Below are 20,759 nucleotides of genomic sequence, written 5' to 3'. Positions count from 1 at the left end.
ACAGCCAGCTTCGAAGATGGCTTCGAAAGAAGAAAGAAGCAGTTCAACAACTGGATCAGTAAGTCGTGGGTACCTGGAGTTCCAGATTGGTTTGTGATGCAGAGCAAACCTAGGGAAGTGTCTACCCAAAAAGATGTAATTGGAAACCAAGGTAGGATGGTCAAACCTCCTTTGGTGGCTCCAAACAATTAGGTATTGCTTAAACACCCAAAAACGAAGGAACCAGATATGGTCCCCGTAATTTCTAGATCACAAAGGAGGAAGATTCAGCATAAGTACACTCAGTACCAGCAAGACCTGAAGAAAAGTGGAGAAAGTTCTTCAATGGTCCAGATAGAAGGAAGGAAGAATCCAAAGTCAGACCACATTCCAAAACCAACTCTACAAGGCAAGATGGGTTGCAGTAGAGAACAGTTGGCCAAAGTTCACTTTAAACTAAAAGTCAGAGAGAAGCCCAGTTTAGCAGGATTAGAGAAGGCGTTGATGGAGAGTGATAGTGAGACAGAGAAAGAAGTTGGCCTAGGTCAAAAGAAAGAAATGGTTGAGGAAGAAATGTTCGAAGCCTTCATGGCCGAACAAACATTTTTGGTTGAAAAGCCAGTCAGAAAAGATCATTCGAAGGAGCTTGTTAGTAAGGAAGTACCAGAATGCACTATGAAGGATGCTTTTGAAGTAACTGAACCAAGTGGCCAAGAGGAGAAACAAGCACAGCCAGCCATCCAATTTGGCTCAGTGATAGTGAATATGGTACACATACTACCGCATGAATTCCAAGCTGGAGATGAGAACCAAGAGGGGCAAGAAACTGACCCAATTCCAGTCTCTAGTGAAGACTCACAAGTGAGTATGGTGCAAGATGATTCTGGAATGGCTACCCCAATGGAAACTGAATATGAGAGTAAAGAAGAAGTGAGCATTAACCTCTCATATCCTTTTGAATATCCCTCGAACTCTATGACACAACATGTCAAGCCTTTGTATATCAAGGCCTTTTTCAATAGGATACAATTGAACCGAGTCTTGGTGGATAATGGAGCAGCGGTGAACTTACTACCGAAATCTTCTTTGAAGAAATTAGGGAAAAAGAACCCCAGGTTAATCCCAACCAGCACAACCATTGCTGGTTTCGCTGGAGACAAGCAGATGGCTCAAGAAATTCTGCCTATCAACCTGAGTGTGTGAACCAGGGACTGCATGACGGCATTCTTCGTTATCGACATCAATGCTAAGTACAATGCTTTACTTGGTAGAGATTGGATTCACACTAACAAGTGTGTGTCTTCCTCTTTGCATCAGAAAATAATGATGGCCTTGGGCAATGGAGAGACAAAGGACATTGATGCAGATCCTCAGCCCTTCATAGCCTATGTAGACTTCGCAGAGGCCAAATTATATATTGAGGGAGTGACACCACTTAGTATACTGAGGAAACCTGATGGCTCAGCCGAAGTGACGGCTGATGAGGAAGTGACACACCTGAAGCATTTAGTCTAGGAGAGTGCTGATGAAGAGGTTGTCGTTAAGGATGACAATGATGCCTGGTTGTAGGCAAAGAAATAAAACCCAAGAAGCCAAGTCTTTGGCTCTAATTAAGTTCTCAATATTGGATGTAAAATCAATAGTCCAGAAAGTGCAAGAGCAAGAGAAAGAGGCCATGATAATTAGCTGCAAGCAGGAGCAGCAACAGGCCAGGGTTTTGGCCCTTGATAAATACTGTGCATTGGACATTGAAACAAAAGTCCAGGAGATACAGGAAGAGGAAGCCTTATGGACAGACTTTGTCTATGAGGAGGAGGGTAAAGATGTTGAATTAAAGAATCTGGGAGCAGAACAAAGCAAGAAGATTGCGTCGAAGGCAGAAGGAATCAAAGAAGCTTCAGTAAGTTCTCAGACACAAGACCCCTTAGAAGAAGTAAATTTAGGGGAAGGTTCTATACAACAGCCTACCTATATAAGTGCTTGTTTGAATGCTCTGGACAAGGACCAGTTGTTGGTTGTTCTGAAGAATTATAAAGATTGTTTTGCATGGTCTTATAATGAACTACCAGGGTTGGATAGGTCATTAGTGGAACATAGGCTCCCTATGAGGCCTAATTTCAAACCATACAAGCAAAAACCAAGAAGAATGAGTCCAGAAGTGATTCAGAAAGTTAAGGAGGAAATTCTCAGACTACTCAAGGAAGGCTTTATTAGGACAACCATGTATGTTGAATGGTTATCCAATATTGTGCCCGTAGTTAAGAAGAATGGTAAAATGAGGGTATGCATTGATTTCAGAAACTTAAATCTAGCTACTCCAAAAGATGAGTATCCTATGCCTATAGTAGATTTGTTGGTAGACAGTTCAGCAAGGCATCAAATTTTATCCATGATGGATGGATGCTCTGGTTATAACCAAATCTACATTGCAGAGGAGGATGTCTATAAGACTGCATTCAGATGTCCTGGGAATATTGGCACTTTCGAATGGGTTAAAATGCCATTTGCCCTGAAGAATACTGGGGCTACATATCAGAGAGCTATGAACACTATCTTTCATGACCTCATTGGAGGGTACTTAAAGTGTTATATTGATGACATTGTAGTGAAATCCCAATCCATAGAGGAGCATCTGTTTCACTTAGAAGCAGCCTTTGAAAGAATGAGGAAGTTTAAGTTAAAACTCAATCCTCCTAAGTGTGCTTTTGGCGTATCATCTGGAAACTTCTTGGGTTACGTAGTACACAAGAAAGGGATACAGATTGACCAGAATAAAGCCAAAGCCATCATTGAAGCCAAACCTCCATCAAGGAAGAAAGAATTACAAAAGTTCCTTGGACAGGTTAATTTTCTTCGAAGATTCATTTCTAATACTGCAGGGAAAACTAAAGTATATTCTTCCTTATTAAGGCTAAAGGATGAAGAGGAATTTGTGTGGACAACAGAACATCAAATTGCTTTCGAAGAAATCAAAGCCTACTTGGCCAACCCTCCAGTGCTGATGCCACCAAAGGGTGAGAAGCCCTTGAAGTTGTACATAGCTGCAGTAGAAGATTCATTGGGAACTTTCTTAGCCCAAGACAATGAAGAAGGCAAGGAGCAAGCTGTTTATTACCTTAGTAGGTTTTTAAATTCTTGTGAATGTAAATATTCAGCTGTAGAAAAGTTGTGCCTTGCATTGTATTTTGCTGCAATGAAATTAAATATTATCTTTTGCCTACAACTGTCTTGGTAATTACAACCACAGATTTGGTTAAGTATATGTTATCTAGACCTATGTTGAGGGGAAGAATTGGCAAGTGGATACTAGCCTTATCAGAATTTCATTTAGAATATGTTCCCCAAAAGGCAGTAAAAAGATAAGTTTTAGTTAATTTTTTGGCAGACCATCCATCTCAAACAGAAAGCCAAGAGATAATGGAACTCGGTATGGCTAGTGTTGAGCCATGGCAAATGTGGTTCGATGGATCAAAAGCCAATGGCCTAACTGAAATTGGTATAGTGATTAAGTCACCACAAAGAGTAGAAACCACACATGGTTTCAGAGTGGATGAGATTACTTGTTCTAATAATCAAGCTGAATATGAAGCCTTAATAGTGGGACTAGAAATTCTTATTGCGTTACAAGTTCATGCAGTTGACATATTTGGGGATTCTCAATTGGTGGTTAACCAAGTGAAAGGGATTTTCAAATGTCAAAGTATAAGCATGTTGCCATATTATGTTGTTGCATTACATCTGCTTTCTCAATTTCAAATAGCAAATGTAACTCATGTCCCAAGATTCTTGAATAATAGAGCTGATGATGTGGCTCAGAAAGCTTCAAATTTCAAGAGAAGGGATAATGCTCAAACGGACATAAGCCAAACAATATATCAGAAATTAATGCCACCCTTGAATAAAAGGAATGTGGTGCTGGAAGTCAACCATAATGACTTGCAAGAACAAGATTGGAGACATCCAATAATGCAGTACTTGGCTGGCCTATCTTCGAAGGCCAGTAGAAAAATTAAATTGCAATCTATGCAATACATGATGTATGGTAATGCTCTTTACAAAAGAGGGGGAGATGATTTATTGCTGGAATGTTTAGGCCCAAAAGAAGCATTAACAGCTTTGGCTGAGGTTCATGAAGGCATTTGTGGTGCTCATTAGCCTGGGGTGAAAATGAGATGGTTGCTTCGAAGGCATTCCTACTATTGGCCAACTATTCTTAAAGACTGCATAGAATATGCAAAAGGTTGCCAGGCATGTCAAAAGCATGGCACAATAAGGCATGTGCCCATAACTGACCTGCATGCAGTAGTGAAGCCTTGGCCATTTAGAGGATGGGCCATGGATATGATGGGGAAAATACATCCACCTTCTTCGAGGCATCATTGTTTCATTTTAGAGGCCATTGATTACTACACTAAGTGGGTCGAAACTAAGCCATACAAGGCTGTAGACCAAACTGAGGTCATTGGATTCATTAAAGATTTAATCCATAGATTTGGTATCCCACAGACTATAACTGTTGATAATGGGATTGTATTTGATGGGAAGATGGTAAGGTCTTTTGTAGCAAAGTTTGGAATTAGCCTTGTTAATTCAACTCCCTATTATGCACAAGCCAATGGTCAAGCTGAATCATCCAATAAATCCTTGAAAAAAGGAATACAAAAGGTTGTGGAAGACAATCCTAGGGATTGGCATAACTTATTGTTGGATGTATTGTGGGCTTATAGAACTTCCCCAAGGTCCAGCATAGGAGTCACTCCTTATGCCTTATTATATGGGCATGATGCAGTATTACTTGTGGAAATTAATGTTATGTCCTTGAGAGTAAGATGCCAAGACCAATTAGATCTTGAGCAATACCATCAGAGTATGAGCTTGGAATTAGAAAACATAGATGAAGCTAGAATTCTGGCATTAAATAGCATTCTTTTCCAAAAGAAGAAAGCAGCCAAAAACTATAATAAAAAAGTCAAATACATTGGCTTTGATGAAGGTGATTTGGTATGGAAGACAATACTCCCAATAGGGATTAAAAGCCATAAGTTTGGCAAATGGTCACCTAATTGGGAAGGACCATATCAAATTCATAGAATCCTGCCTTTTAGAGCATACCATTTAAGAAATTTGAATGGATACATACATCCCAAAAAGATTAATAGCAGATATTTGAAGCCTTATTTTCCAACCATTTGGGAAACACAAGGAATAAAGTAAACACTAAGCACAAGAACACGAGAATACTCAAATGATAAATAAGCATTTATTCTTCATAAAGAGTTGAATACATTCTGCTATAAATTGGCCCAGAAATTATTACAATGCCTCAGTTGTTCTTTTATAATGGATGTTATATTCTTAAATGATGAGAACAACTGGATGGCTGTGGTCATTTCCTATTTTCAGTCAGCCAGTCCTTGGTTGGGGATTTGCAGTTTGGTGTCAGTTCGAATTAAGGCTTGATTCACTACAGATAGTTCTTCCTCAAGTTGGGCTTTCTTCTCCAGTAGTTGAGCTCGAAAGTGGGAGACAGAGGAATGTTGTTCCTTCAGCTCTGATACTTCAGTGTGTACTGTGGAAACAAAGCTCTGGTCTCGAACCAATTTCTCCGCTGCAGCACTGGTAGCATGACAAATGTTGATGTAAAAGTCAATAGTGGCTGCTGCCTGAGATAAATGACTAGAGACGATCATGCCGGATTGCTCGACAATCTTGCAGCACTGAAGGAAGCCATTCCTTATTATAGGTCTCTCTAAGGCCTCGAAGGGAATCCTCGAAAAAGATATCAATAGCTCCAGGCAGTTGTCCAGGTCTATCAGAGGTGGAGAAGGCTTACTACTAGAGGAAGAGCTCTCAAAAATTTCTATCAAGGAATTAGCCAAAACTAATGGCTCAGTCTCATCACTAGCCATTGGAGAGGTGGAAGGCAGGTCGAACAGACTAGCTAGTCTTGCTTCAAAAATGTCTACCTACTCCGTGGACATGAAGGGGGCAGAAAGGGCTTTGGTAGAAGACATAAAAGACTGCATAGGGATAGGAGAAATGGGTGGAGCATTTTTAGCAATCTCTATGGTTCTAGCCACCAATAAATCAAGGGAAAAAGGGCCAGAACCAGACAAAGGTAATAGACCATGAATTTAAGAGCTGCTAGCACCCTCTGTAGGGGAATCAACTACCATTAAAGATGAGGTAATAGTTAGAATTTCTTTAGGAGGGGAAGGAGAAACGAAGCTCAAAAGGGAACCAAATTGAGTAAGATCAAAGGACAAGTAAGGGAGGTATGGATTTAAGCAAAAAGAAAGAAATGCAGGAATACTTGGCCTTAAGGAGGGTACAGAGGATGTAGGCCTAGGAAGTGGGAGTATTATTTGAATGGATCTCACATTTTGCAATTGGTCAACTTCAACTGAAACTGAGAGAGTCCTTATTGGAGGAACATGCTCAGTTGTCATTGCTGCAAAAGAAGAAGTACAACGTAATGTCAAGTCTCAATACCAAAATTTGACGAGGAAAAACAATAGAGGCTTGAAAGAAGTTACTTATTTCAGAAATGATAATAGCAATAGGAGAGCTTCGAAGGGAATAGTACTCAGTAATACGTTGCCTTTTTGCAGTTTCCCTTTGGATTGCATCAGCAGCAGCAGCTTCATCTCTTAAGAATTGCTGCTGCTGTCTCTTTTCAGCTCTCTCAAAGACAATTATGGCCTTAGAATGGTCCTGTTCTACTGCCTTAGCAGTTGTTTCCCGAATAGGGTCTTCGACCAAATCAGAAGGAGAGACAGTCATCTTCCTTCTCTTTTTTCTCTGTATTGGTCTTGCCTGTTCCTTCTCAATTCCTCTCTCTTCGATCTGGGATTCAGATTCTTTAGAAGTAAGTTCCTCTTCTACTGCTCTGGCAATTGTCTCATGAGTAGGATCTTGAACCAAATCAGAAGAAGGGACGGTTACTTTTTTCCTTCATTTCAAGTGTGACTCCTGCTCTTGGTTGGCCTTTTCTTCTTCTTCTTCTTCTTCTTCTGGTTGAACCTCGTATGCTTCCTTTTCAGGCTCAAGTAAAGGTCCCCTTTTCTTTTGTTGCTGTTTGCTTTTGAGAAGATTTAGTGTTTGGGTCTTCTGAGGAGAATCTTCTTGTGAGGCACCCGTACCACCTTCACAAAAGAAGAATTAAAGATAAGGCTAAAAGCATTATAAAGAAGGCAAAAGGAGAAGAAACAAGGGTATATACCTTTCTTTGAGGCAGCCCGAGTGACTCTAGGAGGAGTTTAAGCAGCAGGAGCAGACTGTGTGGTGGCAGGCACAGGAACTGAAGTGGTAAGAATAGCGGAAGAAGTAACAATTCTAACTCCTTTGGCTTGGGCACATCCAACACCATTAGTAGGTCATGAGGAAAAATGGCCAAGTATACTTCCATATTGGTCACCCACCAGTTTTGTTACCTCTTCAATAGGTTACCTTGAGGAAGGAAAGGGATATACTCAAAATCGATCAAGTTCTGTATAAACTTAGAAGTTGCCTTTTCTAGTCTAGACCTTCGAACTTTCAAATCCCTGGTGGTGAGACTTAGATTGGTGTTACTACAGAGAGGTATTGGGACCCCTTGTGAGAGGCCAAATTGTCTAGCAAATTGCGCAGGACAATAGGGCTCAGTAATGCATTTATAAGCTCTGGGGTTCATGGTCCCAATAAATAATTCTCTAGGGAGCAGAATAGAAGCCCATATATCTTTGTGAACAGGTGAAACACAGAATCTATCACTTAGGAAATTCTTCAACCAAGATGGGCCAATAGTAATGGGTTCGAAGGGACGAAAGTTGTAAGAAGGAGGAGAAGCTGAAAGTTAGTGGAAGAAAGAGAAGTAAAAAGCAAAGGTAGAAAGATAAAGTGAAGCATTGGCTAGCCTCATGCCATGAGTAGGAGGATTTGGCTCAAAAACTTTCAGGCATTTGGATTGTAACTCAGTAAAATAAGCAAAAAGCCAAAGCTGGAGAATTCAAAATGGCCCCTCTTGATTGGCATCTAAGGGTTTCTCACAGAAAAGAGAACAGGCTCTATATACGTGACCTAGAACGTATGGAGCTAAAGCCACCTTCTTCTGTAAAACAAGGGCTTTGGCAAGAGGGGCAAATTCAGGCATGATTCTTTGAGAGGAGGTGCAGAAAAGGAACTTACTAAGCCAATATAGTAGGAAAGAAAAGAATTCCCTATCAGTCACAGGACCCTCCCTTCTATTCTCAGCCTTGACGAAGTCACTATAGGATGGGTTAAGAGAGGGGAGGGAAAAAGGAACTGCTAGGTCAGGATAATCTGGTCCAATGGGGGTTCCAATAGGGGATAATCCTAATAGATGGCAAATGTCAAGAACAGTAGGAGCCATCATCCCCAATCTGAATTGAAAGAAATTAAAGGCGGAATTCCAAAAGCATAGGGCAGCAGGAATTAAGAAAGGGTCCTCTGAGATAGTTAACCTGGATAATCGGAGGGCGTCGAGAAGGCAGAGTTCTTGAAGGTCCAGAGTCCTATCACGGACAACCCAGTCATACCATTCTTGCCACTCCGGTCTCACCGTGGGCCAGCATCGGTGGGGACGATTCATCCTCCAGTTCCTCCAATCAAGGCCACCTTCGTAAAGGAGACAATGGTCTTCCAGACGAGGATATAGAGCTGGAAGCTCAGTAAGAATCTCTTTGAATATGGGCCCAAGCACATAGTCTTGTTGCACATGACGACGAGGGATGAAGATGTGTCCGTCGATGGCGCTTTTTTCCCCAGCCTTGTACTTTTCACATTCTGCATCAATGATTCTTTTCAGGGTTATAGACGAGCTCACACGCTCTACAACTGGTACTTTCAATGAAGAAGAAGCCATTGATAAAACGATTTCTCAGAGAACAAAGTTGGGAAAGGGAGTAGAGAGAAGTGGAAGGTAGAGATAAAGGGTTTTGTGTGTTGAGTGAGCGAGTGATTTCAGAGCACGAAATAAAAGGGTATTAAAAGCCTTTGTGTCTAGAGGATATATCGTGTAATTTGTTAAGTACTAAAAGTACAAATACGAAGAGTTTCCTTCAATATTGATACTTTTAGAGGGAAAAACACATCCCAAATGTTGATGCCAGCTTCGAAGTAAAGTGTTTGGCTTCGAAGCCAGATTTTGGCGCCAAAAATCAAATAAAAATGGCTTCGAAACTGAGAAGCCAACTTCGAAGTACATTTCATACGTATGGATCTAAGAATGCTCAAGTATTCGTTTACTTCGAAGGGATTAAAGACTTGTTCTAGGTTTCTTAATGAAAGTAATGTCCTTCGAAGCAAAACTTGAGATCCATTAGGGATGAGAATTGGTGTTCGAAACATCAAAACCAATAGTTAGTTTATATATATTTAGGAAAGATTCTCTTTCTAGACTAAAACAGTGTAGCCCTAAAAAGGAGATTCCATATTTTTGAAAGTATGGACTGTTGTTCAAAGCGAAATGGTCAATTTAAAATTGATTGATCATACTAAACCATGACCATATGTTGGTTATGATTGAAACAAATGTTAGGGGGTAAGATTGTTAGATTCGAAGCACAGATTCAAAATGAAAAATCAACAAAAACTATTAACTGCATTTCATAAATTGAAAAAGTTCATGTTGATTTTGTTAGTGTTTCATTTAGAACGATTGAATCCAGATTCGAAGGACAAGATTGTGCAGCCCTGAATTTGCTTTTAAAGGCAAATGGAGACAAGATCAAACAATGCCAAATAAAGAGAAAAGTCTTAGTTGTATTAAAACCAAAATTAATTACATCAAATGGCCCTCTTTGGGTACAAATTCAAGTTCATAAAAGTAAGGAATAGAATAAATAACAAGATCATGAAATTTGGTCCAACTATGATCAATGAATTTCTGTTCTTTCTTTATTCTATCCTCTATTTCCTCTAGGATTGGTTGCATAAGTTGATGTGCTCTCACTTCATAAAAGAGCTCTTCAGCCTTTATTTCGAATGCTATTTCTCTCAATCCTTGTTCCAACTCATCTATATCCAAGTCATCCCAATACGCAGAATTTTTATTCTTGAAGTTTTCAAATTCTTCAATGAAGTTCTCTGCTTCATACTGGGCATGAACTCGAAGGGACGAGAGTTGGTCCAAAGATTGATTCGTGGCTATAGAGGTCTAATGCCAGTGGAGAAGCAATGGAAGTTGGTCCAAAAACATGTGAAGCTCTGCTTGGGCGAGGGAATTGAGAACATGATCCCGAGTCAGAATATCGCAAGCCCATCGAAGGTTCTTGGGAGGGACTTCGTCCTCAAGAACACTGAAAGGCAAGTGAGAGAAGGTCACAAGCAGGAATTGGGCTTGCTTCCGCTCATCTGGAGTAGGAGAAGGTGGAGGCTTGTAAGGCGGAAAGACCTTATCTGCGGAGAGGGCAAGCCTCAGTCTCTCTATCCAACAAGAAATTGGCAAAGGAGAAGGTACGAAAGCCTCCACTTCAAGAGAAGGAGCAAGGGCAGAAGGAACAAGGGCATTAATATAATCGAGCTAGTTAGAAGAACAAAGCTTCGCCTTCTGGGCTAAGAACAATGGATTGTACCCTTGTGCCTCTTCGGGGCGTCGGGCAGCGTGCACTCTCTTTGTAGGCATGGAGGATGTGTACCATGCTACAAGCAGATTTTCCTCCAAACTGCGTCGACGGTCAATGGGCACGTAAGGATAGACCACCGAGCTTCGCGCATAGGAAAGGAATTCTAAAGGGTCAGTAAACTCAACAAAGTGATGGTTGATTCGCTCCCTTAAATCATAGGCCTCAGGTTTTGACCAGCTTTTCCAGTCAGAAGCTCCAGAGGAAGAAGAAGCTGCAGCCTTATCCCATGCAGAGGGTTGTGAAGAAGAACTTCCCATATCCATATTTGCGACTTTCTGGATTAAAGGATTGAGAGCAGTTTATTCGTAGTCCAAGGGTGAGTCAGAAGAAGAATTTCCCATGTCCATATTTGTAAGTTTTTGAATCAAAGGATTAAGGGCAATGTGTTCGTAGTCCAAGGGTTGATAATTTGCAAAGGCATCCATGACTTGAATATAGAAAGGTGGGTAAAGGTGGCTAATTAATGCATGGAAGTTCTTTCGAAGAGGAACAGCATCATCAGATAACTCTTCGTGTGCTCGATCAATGGAGGAGAAAATTGATTCGGCTATAAAAAATGTATCAGTCTATTCGATTACTAAGATGGTGGGAGTGTTCAAAAGATTGAAGGAGAGTTTAATGCAGATGATGAATGACAGTTGCATTTCTAGAAAAATGGAAAGCCCATGCACGTTCTAAGACGTAGAGAAAAGGGCTTGATTCCACTAATATCACCAAGTATTGGGTATATTAGTGCGGGGGGTAATGTTGGCTACATATTTTGTATGAGCCAATTGCAATTCGACGTGTCGCAGAATAAGGGTAATACAGGAAGACTATTCAAGTCTTCGATCCTGATCGTACACGTGGTAGTTAGTATTGGTTATTACGAGATTTGAGTAGCAGTGGATTAACAAAGGTGATGTGGCTTCAACGGTTACCCACATTTAAATTCAAATTTTTGAGGGAAGCCTAACTGCAAGTAATGGCATAGTGGAGGTAATTACAAGGCTCCATGATCAGCGATCATGGGGGAGCACTTCGACGGTTGAAAATGTAGTTCGATGGTCATCCTTGAGGAGTATAAATAGTAGAGAAGGCCCCAGAAAAACGCCCAGACTCAGATCCAAAAAACCAGCTTTATTCTACTTTATTTCTTTCCAGTCTTACATTTCATGTTCTTTACATTCCTGTATTTTAAGTTCATGCACTGCACTTCATTCATAGGAGTAGTTTCGAGTAGTAGATTGTTGCTGTAAACCTCTACGAGGCTGAGTTTAGATCATTGTAAGTTTTTTCATTTTTATGAAATGCTTTGATTGTTCTTCATTTAATTGTTATCTTGTTTAATTCTCCTAAATCAAGCCACCAGTAAAAGTCCTCTTCATTGAGGCTGAAAGAACTAAAACACAATCGTCTGATAATTGGTTGGCAATTAATTTTCTGTAAGGACTAATTGATCCTTGCTGGCATGCTCACAATTACAAAAATAACCTTCAAAGGCCAAAAAGCCAACAATATCTATGAAGAACACAGTGATCAGTTCGGGCTATTGTTGAAGTCCTCTGATTTGTTTGTTGTCTGTAGAGTTATGGAATTGTGTTCAGTTTCCTGTTCTTGCTTTCAACTTTTCTCTGCCCTTGATTTGAATGGATTAGTAGATTGATAATTGAGAACAAATATAGTATTTTGTTTACTTATTAGTTCATGTATGTAATGTAATGTATTGTATTTACTGTATGTATTTGGGGCAGGACACTTTTGATTATTTATTTACCTGAAATAGGAAGGGTTAATTGTATTGGTCAAGCAATAGATCTGCATTTTGCTACTTGAAGGGTTACGTTTTACCTCCAGTCCTTATCTGGATGGAGGGAATATGTGGGGTACACCATGGATTTTCATTCCAGTACTTGGTACGTTTCATTTTGTAAGTCTTTTGTGTAAATGGACATTATATACGAAGAGTTTCATCAAATGAACAGTTTAACTTAAATTCTCAAAACGAAACGTGTGATGGACTGTCCAAACAATATTCTGATTATGGATAGGAGGTAAATCTAGCCACTAAGGATATAAGATTTTTTTCTTTTACTTGTTCTTTTCTTCTTCCATAAAGCTGATTAATTATACATTTTGTCTAGAAAGGGATGGCTGGATTCCTTCTTACTTGTTGTCTTTTCCTGGGGCCTTTGTATCTTGGTTTACGCTTGTGGAAAACGATGAAGGGGACTTCACATGGTTGGTGGTTAGTTGCCTGGTCGGTTGCATGCTTCTTCCCTAGAATTTGTCTTGTTATCCTCACTGTGTTGAATTTTATTATTTGGGGTAACAAAAGCGACGATGCAATTTGGATTTATTTTTTTTTCCTGACTTTCTGGTTATATATTTTAACATTGTTGATGTTGAAGTTCTTATGATTTAGCTGTCTCATTCTCGTTGTGTTCCACCTTGTTTCTTTTCCTCAACTAGATGTAATCAATTGAAACTCTATCCTAGTATGCTCTTTGGATTTTTTGGCGAAAAGAAAGGTAGGTTATATTGCAAATAGTGTTTTTTTTTATTGACTATCACTACAAGGAAATACACTTTTGGCGACTAAAATATTAGTCGCGAAAAGGATTGATTTTAGTCGCCAAAAGGATTTGCCGACCAAATACTTTGGTCGCTGGCTTTGTCAGGGATACATCGTCGCCGAAGGTTTTAGCGACTAAAGAACATTTAGTCACCAAAAGTACTTCAAAATTACCGACTAACACGTTAGTAGCCAAAACTAACAGCTATTAGCGATGAAAAGAGTATTAGTCGCCGATGACTCCCATTAGCGACTAATAGATTAGTCGCCGAAAGGGTCTATTAATTTGTTTAACTCACTTTTTTAGCTACTAAATATTTTGTCTCAAAAACTGAAAATCTCTACGGCGACGAAATCTTTTGTCGCCAATACTGTTATTTCAGCTACTAAATCTGTAGTCGCTGAAAGGGTCACTGTTGTTTGGCTACTGAACATGTTAGTCGGCTATGCTTTTTTGTTATTTTTTGGCGACCAAAAATGTTGTTGCCAAAAGTGTTTTTCATTTGTTTTGGCGACTAAAATTGTTGTCGCCAAAAGTGTTTCAAGTTGTTTTAGCTACTAAATATTTAGTCGCCAAAAGTGTTTCGATTTGTTTTAGCTACTAAATATTTAGTTACCAAAAGATTTATTTCTTTTTTGGCTACTAATTGTTTTGTCACCAAAAACGTCATCTTATATTTTTATTTTGTTTTTTTCATTTTAATAAATTTTATTAGAACCTGTATCCACCGCAACCTGTAATAGGTATACAGCCTATATATATTATCACCTATTCCGTAATGCATGTTTCACTTACAACCATCAAACAAAAAAGAACACATACTAATGTAAACTTATATAGAAGCCAACTATATATATTTCAATTACAAATAATAACGTCATACATTCCAAATACGTTACCAAAACAATGTCCTCCTTACACAACATTTTTACTATACTACGCATTGTAATGACCATTTGCCAAGGTACGAATTACCATGGCAATATGTACCATGACAAAAGGTAATCTATGTATATACTACCAGAGCAATTAATACATGTGGAGCAACAGCAAATGTGAATGATCTATGTACCCTGTCATTGATTCTATACGACCAGAGCAATTAATAGGAGCTCCAAAAATACTATGTACCCCGTCAAAAATTATATGTACGATTGGTCCACAGTCAACACATAAAGTACAGGATGAAAAAAAGCTTTCGAAATTTGCAAAATTGTGAATGATCTTCCGGACAAAAAAATAGAAGATCCACATGTCAATGCCAAAAGACATCTACACAACAAAAATTACACCCATTAGTTCCATTGTAAACAAAAAGTTATAGCCATCTACAAAACACAAATTGCAAGGATGTCAATTGTAATTGAAATTGTATTTAACTATAGTTTGAATTTAGGAATTTCAATATACTTTCTTTACACTTTAAATTGTATTGAAAGTGTACATTTAAAGTGCAAAGAAACTTCCCAAGTCAAGCATGAGCCCAAAGTCAAGTTTAGTCTAATGTGTAAATATATATGTATTTTATTCATAAATGTCCATATATAGAGATGCTTATAGAACATATATTTTTTTAAGCTTTAATACATGCCACCACAACTTCATGAAAAAGTGGTAGAAAAGAGAGGTTCAAAGCAAATGCTAACAATAGAAACAATTTAAATATTGCAATAGAAACTAGTCAACACTTGTGGTAAATGTCAAGTTTCTTATCTTTCAACTTCGGAAGTCAATATAAGCTTTAATATATTTTTTGTGTAGCTTCATAGCATTTCTCACGCCAACGCCCAACTTACGCATGCTAATTACGTCCCGTCTGACCCCACAGGTCCTATTTCACATGACGAAGCTACTCGTGCCATCCCTACAGTGGTTGGGAGGCTGCTTTCAATTTTCGGCACTCGAACGCCTTTTTCGTCCAAGTTTATGGCTTTTTCCACACCAACTCCCTACGTAAACGTGCTAATTACGTCCCGTCTATCCCCATAGGTCCTATTTGACACAACTATGCTACCCGTGCCACCCTACATTGGTTTGGGGGCTGCTTTCATTTTTCGGCCCTCCAAGGCCTTTTTCGGCTAAGTTTATGGCATTTTCCACGACAACTCCCAACGTACACATGCCAATTATGTCCCGTCTTTCCCCATAGGTCCTATTTGACACAAGGAAGCTACCCGTGCCATCCCTACAGCGGTTCAGGGGCTGCTTTCATTTTCGGCCCTCCAAGGCCTTTTTCGAGTAAGTTTATGGCCTTTTCCACGACAACTCACAACATACCAGTGCTAATTACGTCCTGTCTCTCCCCACGGGTCCTATTTGACACAACTATGCTACCCGTGTCATCTCTACACTGGTTCGGGGCCTGCTTTCATTTTTCGGCCCTCCAAGGCCTTTTTCGGCTAAGTTTATGGCCTTTTTCATGACAACTCCCAATGTACCAGTGCTAATTATGTCCCGTCTGTCCCCACAGGTCCTATTTGACACAAGGAAGCTACCTGTGCCATCCCTACACTAGTTTGGGGGCTGGTTTCATTTTTCGTCCCTCTAAGGCCTTTTTCAGCTAAGTTTATGGCCTTTTCCACGACAACTCCCAACGTGCACGTGCTAATTACGTCCCGTCTGTCCCCACAGGTCCTATTTCACACAAGGAAGCTACCCGTGCCATCCCTACACTGGTTGGGGGGCTACTTTCAATTTTCAGCCCTCCAAGGCCTTTTTCAGCTAAGTCTATGGCCTTTTTCACGTATTACCATCCTTTTTATGCAACAAATATTACAATTGTACTACTTATATTGTACTAAATCAAAATTCATTCCAATTTAATTGGCTGCTGCAATTAGTCTTAAATTTGAAATGACATTCAATTGGATATCACTGCTAATATAGTAACTGGCCTCATATTCATAGGCTCATCGTATTTGCTTTTGGGGAACTTCATATTTCATTGAAATCATGTGGTTACCTTATGGAAATCAGATTACGGTCCATTGTGTAATGTAGCAAAACACCACGTCGGCTGCTGCAAAGTCTACTCACTTTATGCCTCAAAACCTATTCAAAGCACATAACAAAAACAAAATTTGCATAGCAACTTTAGAAAAGAATTCTACGTGAATATGATCCATATTTTTTGTAGAAGTTGAATTAGCTTGTCAAACAAAATTTTGTTTACCGAATTGTAGAATGACCATCTGAACCCTCTAAGAGGGTTGTGAGCCGGGACACCACGTTGTTCAAATGATTGAGTTGTACTTGTTGTGCCTCCCGCGCTTTTTTTTTTTCATCGACTTGTTTGATCAACTGCTCTCTTTCCCTTGTAATTTCCTCCCGATCTCTTTGCCGCTCCTCTTTTTCCTTCAATAGCTCCTCCCGATCTCTTTGCCGCTCCTCTTTCTCCTTAAATAGCTCTTCCTGATCTCTTTGACGCTCCTCTTTCTCCTTCAGCAACTCCTCGTGATCACTTTGACGCTTCTCACGAAGAACCTCCAGTTCCGCTCTCATTGACTCCATATGTTTATCACGTGCTCGTGCCGCACTAGAAGCTGTGGAAGAGGGTTGTGGGTCTATCCCACATCCACGCAGGTATTTTTTTTTTTTCCCCAAGCACTTGCCTTGATATTTCTTCGTGGGTCAATGGCAACCCCGCATCGGTGGCTGTTACTTGTAGATTCACCATATCATCCTATAATGGCAAGAAAACAATAAAGTCAAGATGGGAGAAGGAATTTAAAACAACTTTATTAATTGATATGCATCACACTTGGTTTCAACATTCAATACTCACATGTAGCTCACCACATTTGGGGTCAATCCAATCTCCCGTCTTCTTGGACTTGTGTGCTTTCTTATAAAATTCGGGGAAATCTATATCTCCATCCTCATTTGCCTGTTACATTTTGAAAATTTCCATTGACGAATTAGTACATGGTAATATTCAGAATCAAGAAGAATCAATCATCCATTACATTACTAAATTAACTTCTCACCATAAGCGACATTGCTATAGGAAATGATCGCGATCCACTTGTATGATTATAGGGGAGCATACCCTTATTTGTTTTACCAGCTCTTGAGCGTTTCTAAAAAAATAGGAAAAAAATAAATAAATAAATAAATAAATAAAAGATTAGTGAACAATTTTTACATATTAAAACATAAATTAATTTTAATAATGGAGTTTCTAAGCCATCTACCAAGTGAGATTCATCTTTCCAAGCAACGTCAATCATATATTTCCAGTCCTCCAAGCTCACTCCACTAGGCGGATGACTATAGGGGTCATCAACACCCTTTTCCTCAAATTCGAGGAACTCTTGCTTTAGATTGTACCTCTAATCCTTGTATAGAAAATATGCCTTTCTATCGAGGATCTATTGCGCTTGTTCATCATTATCAAAATCATCGCCGATAACAAACTTGTCCTACAAACATAATAAGAGAATTAGTACAACAAGTAATTCATGCAAGTACAAATAGGGCAATAAAGACATTATGGCAAGATGATTCTCATACTAGCACCGCTTGGATGACCGCATCTTTGGTAGGTTGATCAATTTTTCTCCATGACTTCACGCTCAGAAGAGGGCACAACCGTCTGATTTGAAAGCCCAACTCATTCGTCGCTGGGGTGGCATTCCCTCCTGTGATTGCGTTCAACACCCAATTCACGTAGACATGTAATTTCTCCCCCTTTCTCCTAGTAATTTTTTTCTGCACTCCTTTGCCTAATGTTGGTCCTCGTACACGAGTTGACCTCATTTGCCCTGGTACAAAAGGGGAAGGAGTCACAAATTACAAACATTGCAAATGAACTTCGAAAAAAAAGATGCTGGTTGTGGGTCCTATTAGTTTTTTTCCTTTGTTTCTCTTTGTCTTTATGGGGTTTTCATTGCCTTACTTGATGAGTTATGCACCCAAATAAAATAAAATATATATATATATATATATATAATTTTTAGCTTACTACTAAGTTCAATGCTCTTACCCACTCCACCTGGCTGCGTCTCGTCCACCACTGTTTGTGTATCATCTGGTGGTTGCGTCTTATCAAAGAACGTCAGCGGGGTGCCAATCTCCTGTGGACATGCTGCAGAGGCTGATAATACGTTGCCACTTGTTGCTCTCTTCTACCGCCTTGTCTTGATTCCAGGAACCATGATACCTACATGAGTTAACAGTTAAGAGGAGCAACCAGAAACACTTATTACACTCTCTAACAGATTCCATGACAAACACAAAAGATAAGGGTTAACAGTTAAGAGTCCACTTCAAAGTCCTGGACTAATATGGGTGACTCAATCTGTGATGCGTTGAAAAAAAAAAAAAACTACTAAAATTTTTAGGGACATTTTTTCTCCATCATTTATTATTTAAATGATGCTACGGTTTGGTTAGCATACATGTTCACTTGTTAAGATTCAGCCATGATCACCTAAATTAGTTTGAACATTGCTTGTTTCAAACTATTTTCAACTACGAAGTGTACACAACAAAATATAGTGAATTCTAGATCAATTTTGTGATATAATAAGTGCTCATGCCTTAGACTAATGCAGTATGTCTGTGAAAATCTTTAACCTTGAACATGTAGTCATACCCTCAACTTATACACCTAACCTTAGATACAAAACATGCATTTTGTCTACAAAAATTAGTGACACACTAAACCCTATAACAATTGATTAACGAAATTATTTGCATAGCAATCTTAAATTTTGAGGTTATGATTTAAAGAAGCAATATGAAATTTTAGAGGTTTCTATTTTTTCTCAGCATAGCAATATGAAATTTGAAGGCTTCTATTTTTTTCAAAAATAATTTAGAACATATATTTTGAAATTAAAAGAAAATAGAGTGAAAAGTACTTTGTGAATAGAATGAATGCCTTTGCCTTAAACAGAGTGAAAAGTACTTTGTGATTTTTTCAATTCTTTAGAGCCTTAATCCGTGAATTGAACTGTAATCAACCATTCTTCAATAGAGTATTACAAAATTGCCTTTGCCTTAAATAGTTAAAATGAATGGTTGATTTTTTCAAATCTCAGATCTACAAGATTTGCCTTACAGAATGAAGCAGCTTGTTTTTTGTTAATTTGTTGACCTGGAGATCAGGTTTTGGTTTTTTCAAATTTCAAGAAAGTTGGACAGATTTACCTATAAGGTGTTGCACCCACTTTGTGTGCTGATCAGAAGTGTTTGATCACAATGACAGATTTACCTGTTGGAACACAATGACACCAGAAAGATATATCAATGAATATTGGACCAACTCATGGACAATGTGACACATTGACGACTCAACAAATTGGCACAAAACATTATGTATTGGGCATTGAGCACATATTAGAACCTTTGCAGCTTTTATGATAACAAGAGGAAAACAACAGAAACCACATGGAAGCACAAATGTTTTAAACTTTTTACTATAACATGTAAACACCTGCATTAGAACCCAAAACTACTATATTCCAAAACCTCCATAGGGTAAATTACCCAATTCTCCAATTTAAAAGTCAAAAATAAAGTAGCCTTCATAGGGTAGATCATTAAAAAAATGTTAGGTAGTCTTCCTTATTATAGACATAAATACAAAAACAAGATGAAAGGCAAGTCAAGTATTGCCACAACGTAACATAGTTATGGTAATAGAAAAGATTACCTCAAAAGGGTAACATACCCTCAAAAGATTCTTTTGTAAGTACAAATACATCAATCTTAAATTTGAATATCTAAGCCTAGATTATTGTAGATAGAGAGAGAATTTGTTTCCTAAGGTTTGGGTCTTTGAAAATAAATAGGTAGATAGAAAGACAAAGGATGGAATATAATAAGCCTGTTTGTTTGAACCCTTTTTCTAGCAAAAAATATCAAAAATCAAATTCAGCGAATCAAAGCAATTCAATTCTATGATTCACCAATTCATCTATGATTCACAATTATTTTGAATTCAAGCAACTTGCTTGTATCGATTCGAATTGTGAATTGTGCAATTCTAATAACAGAGACAGTAGCAATTTTACACTGATCACTTTTGACATTTTTAATAACCATACTATGGCTAAACCATATATGCAAGTTAAAATGACTAGCAGCACCTGATATTGTTGCCCCTAACCTTCTCGTACATATTGTGAATTACTTCTTTGGCCTATGGAAGAAATCCCTAGAATGACAGAGTCAAAGGCGATAGTTTTGGTTGCGGATGTGAATTCCTTATAATTCTAAGTATGCCCTGTGTTTAGTTGCCATCAAGTACAGATGGCCCTGATGCAAGGCTTGAGGCAAATAGCTTCAACTACCTTGATTTGAATATTATCTAACTCAGCACTAGAACTAATGACCCTGGCAGACACATCACTTCAATCGTTTTTATTAATATTTTTTAACCCAGGTTTAAGAGACATAAGTTTGCAGCAAATCGTAAACATAGGACAGTCCTGTATTGAGCTGCACCACATCAGTAGGCAGAAATTCTTGGTGATCAGCCCAGAAACTGAGTTACTTAAGAGATTTCATAGACCTACCAGTTTTTGAATGACTTCTCAAAATGTGCATGTTCTCAGCATAAAGAAAACCAGCAACAAATGTGAGTGTTCATGTG

At 38.8% G+C, this 20,759-nt stretch overlaps 1 long non-coding RNA gene across 1 annotated transcript; it reads right to left on the bottom strand.

Annotated features, from left to right (window-relative positions):
- Window positions 1-16,538: 16,538 nt before the first annotated feature.
- Window positions 16,539-17,569, bottom strand: LOC145797305 (uncharacterized). Its single transcript, XR_014338668.1, has 3 exons — window positions 17,146-17,569; window positions 16,944-17,045; window positions 16,539-16,841 (listed from the first exon to the last, which is right to left on the bottom strand). It is a non-coding gene; the product is annotated as an uncharacterized LOC145797305 (long non-coding RNA).
- Window positions 17,570-20,759: the final 3,190 nt, after the last annotated feature.

The sequence above is a fragment of the Camellia sinensis genome, chromosome 8 (genome assembly GCF_055761805.1).
Source record: "Camellia sinensis isolate YWXY chromosome 8, ASM5576180v1, whole genome shotgun sequence".
NCBI classification, from domain to species: Eukaryota; Viridiplantae; Streptophyta; class Magnoliopsida; order Ericales; family Theaceae; genus Camellia; species Camellia sinensis.
This window is presented reverse-complemented; position numbering and strand designations above follow the sequence as displayed.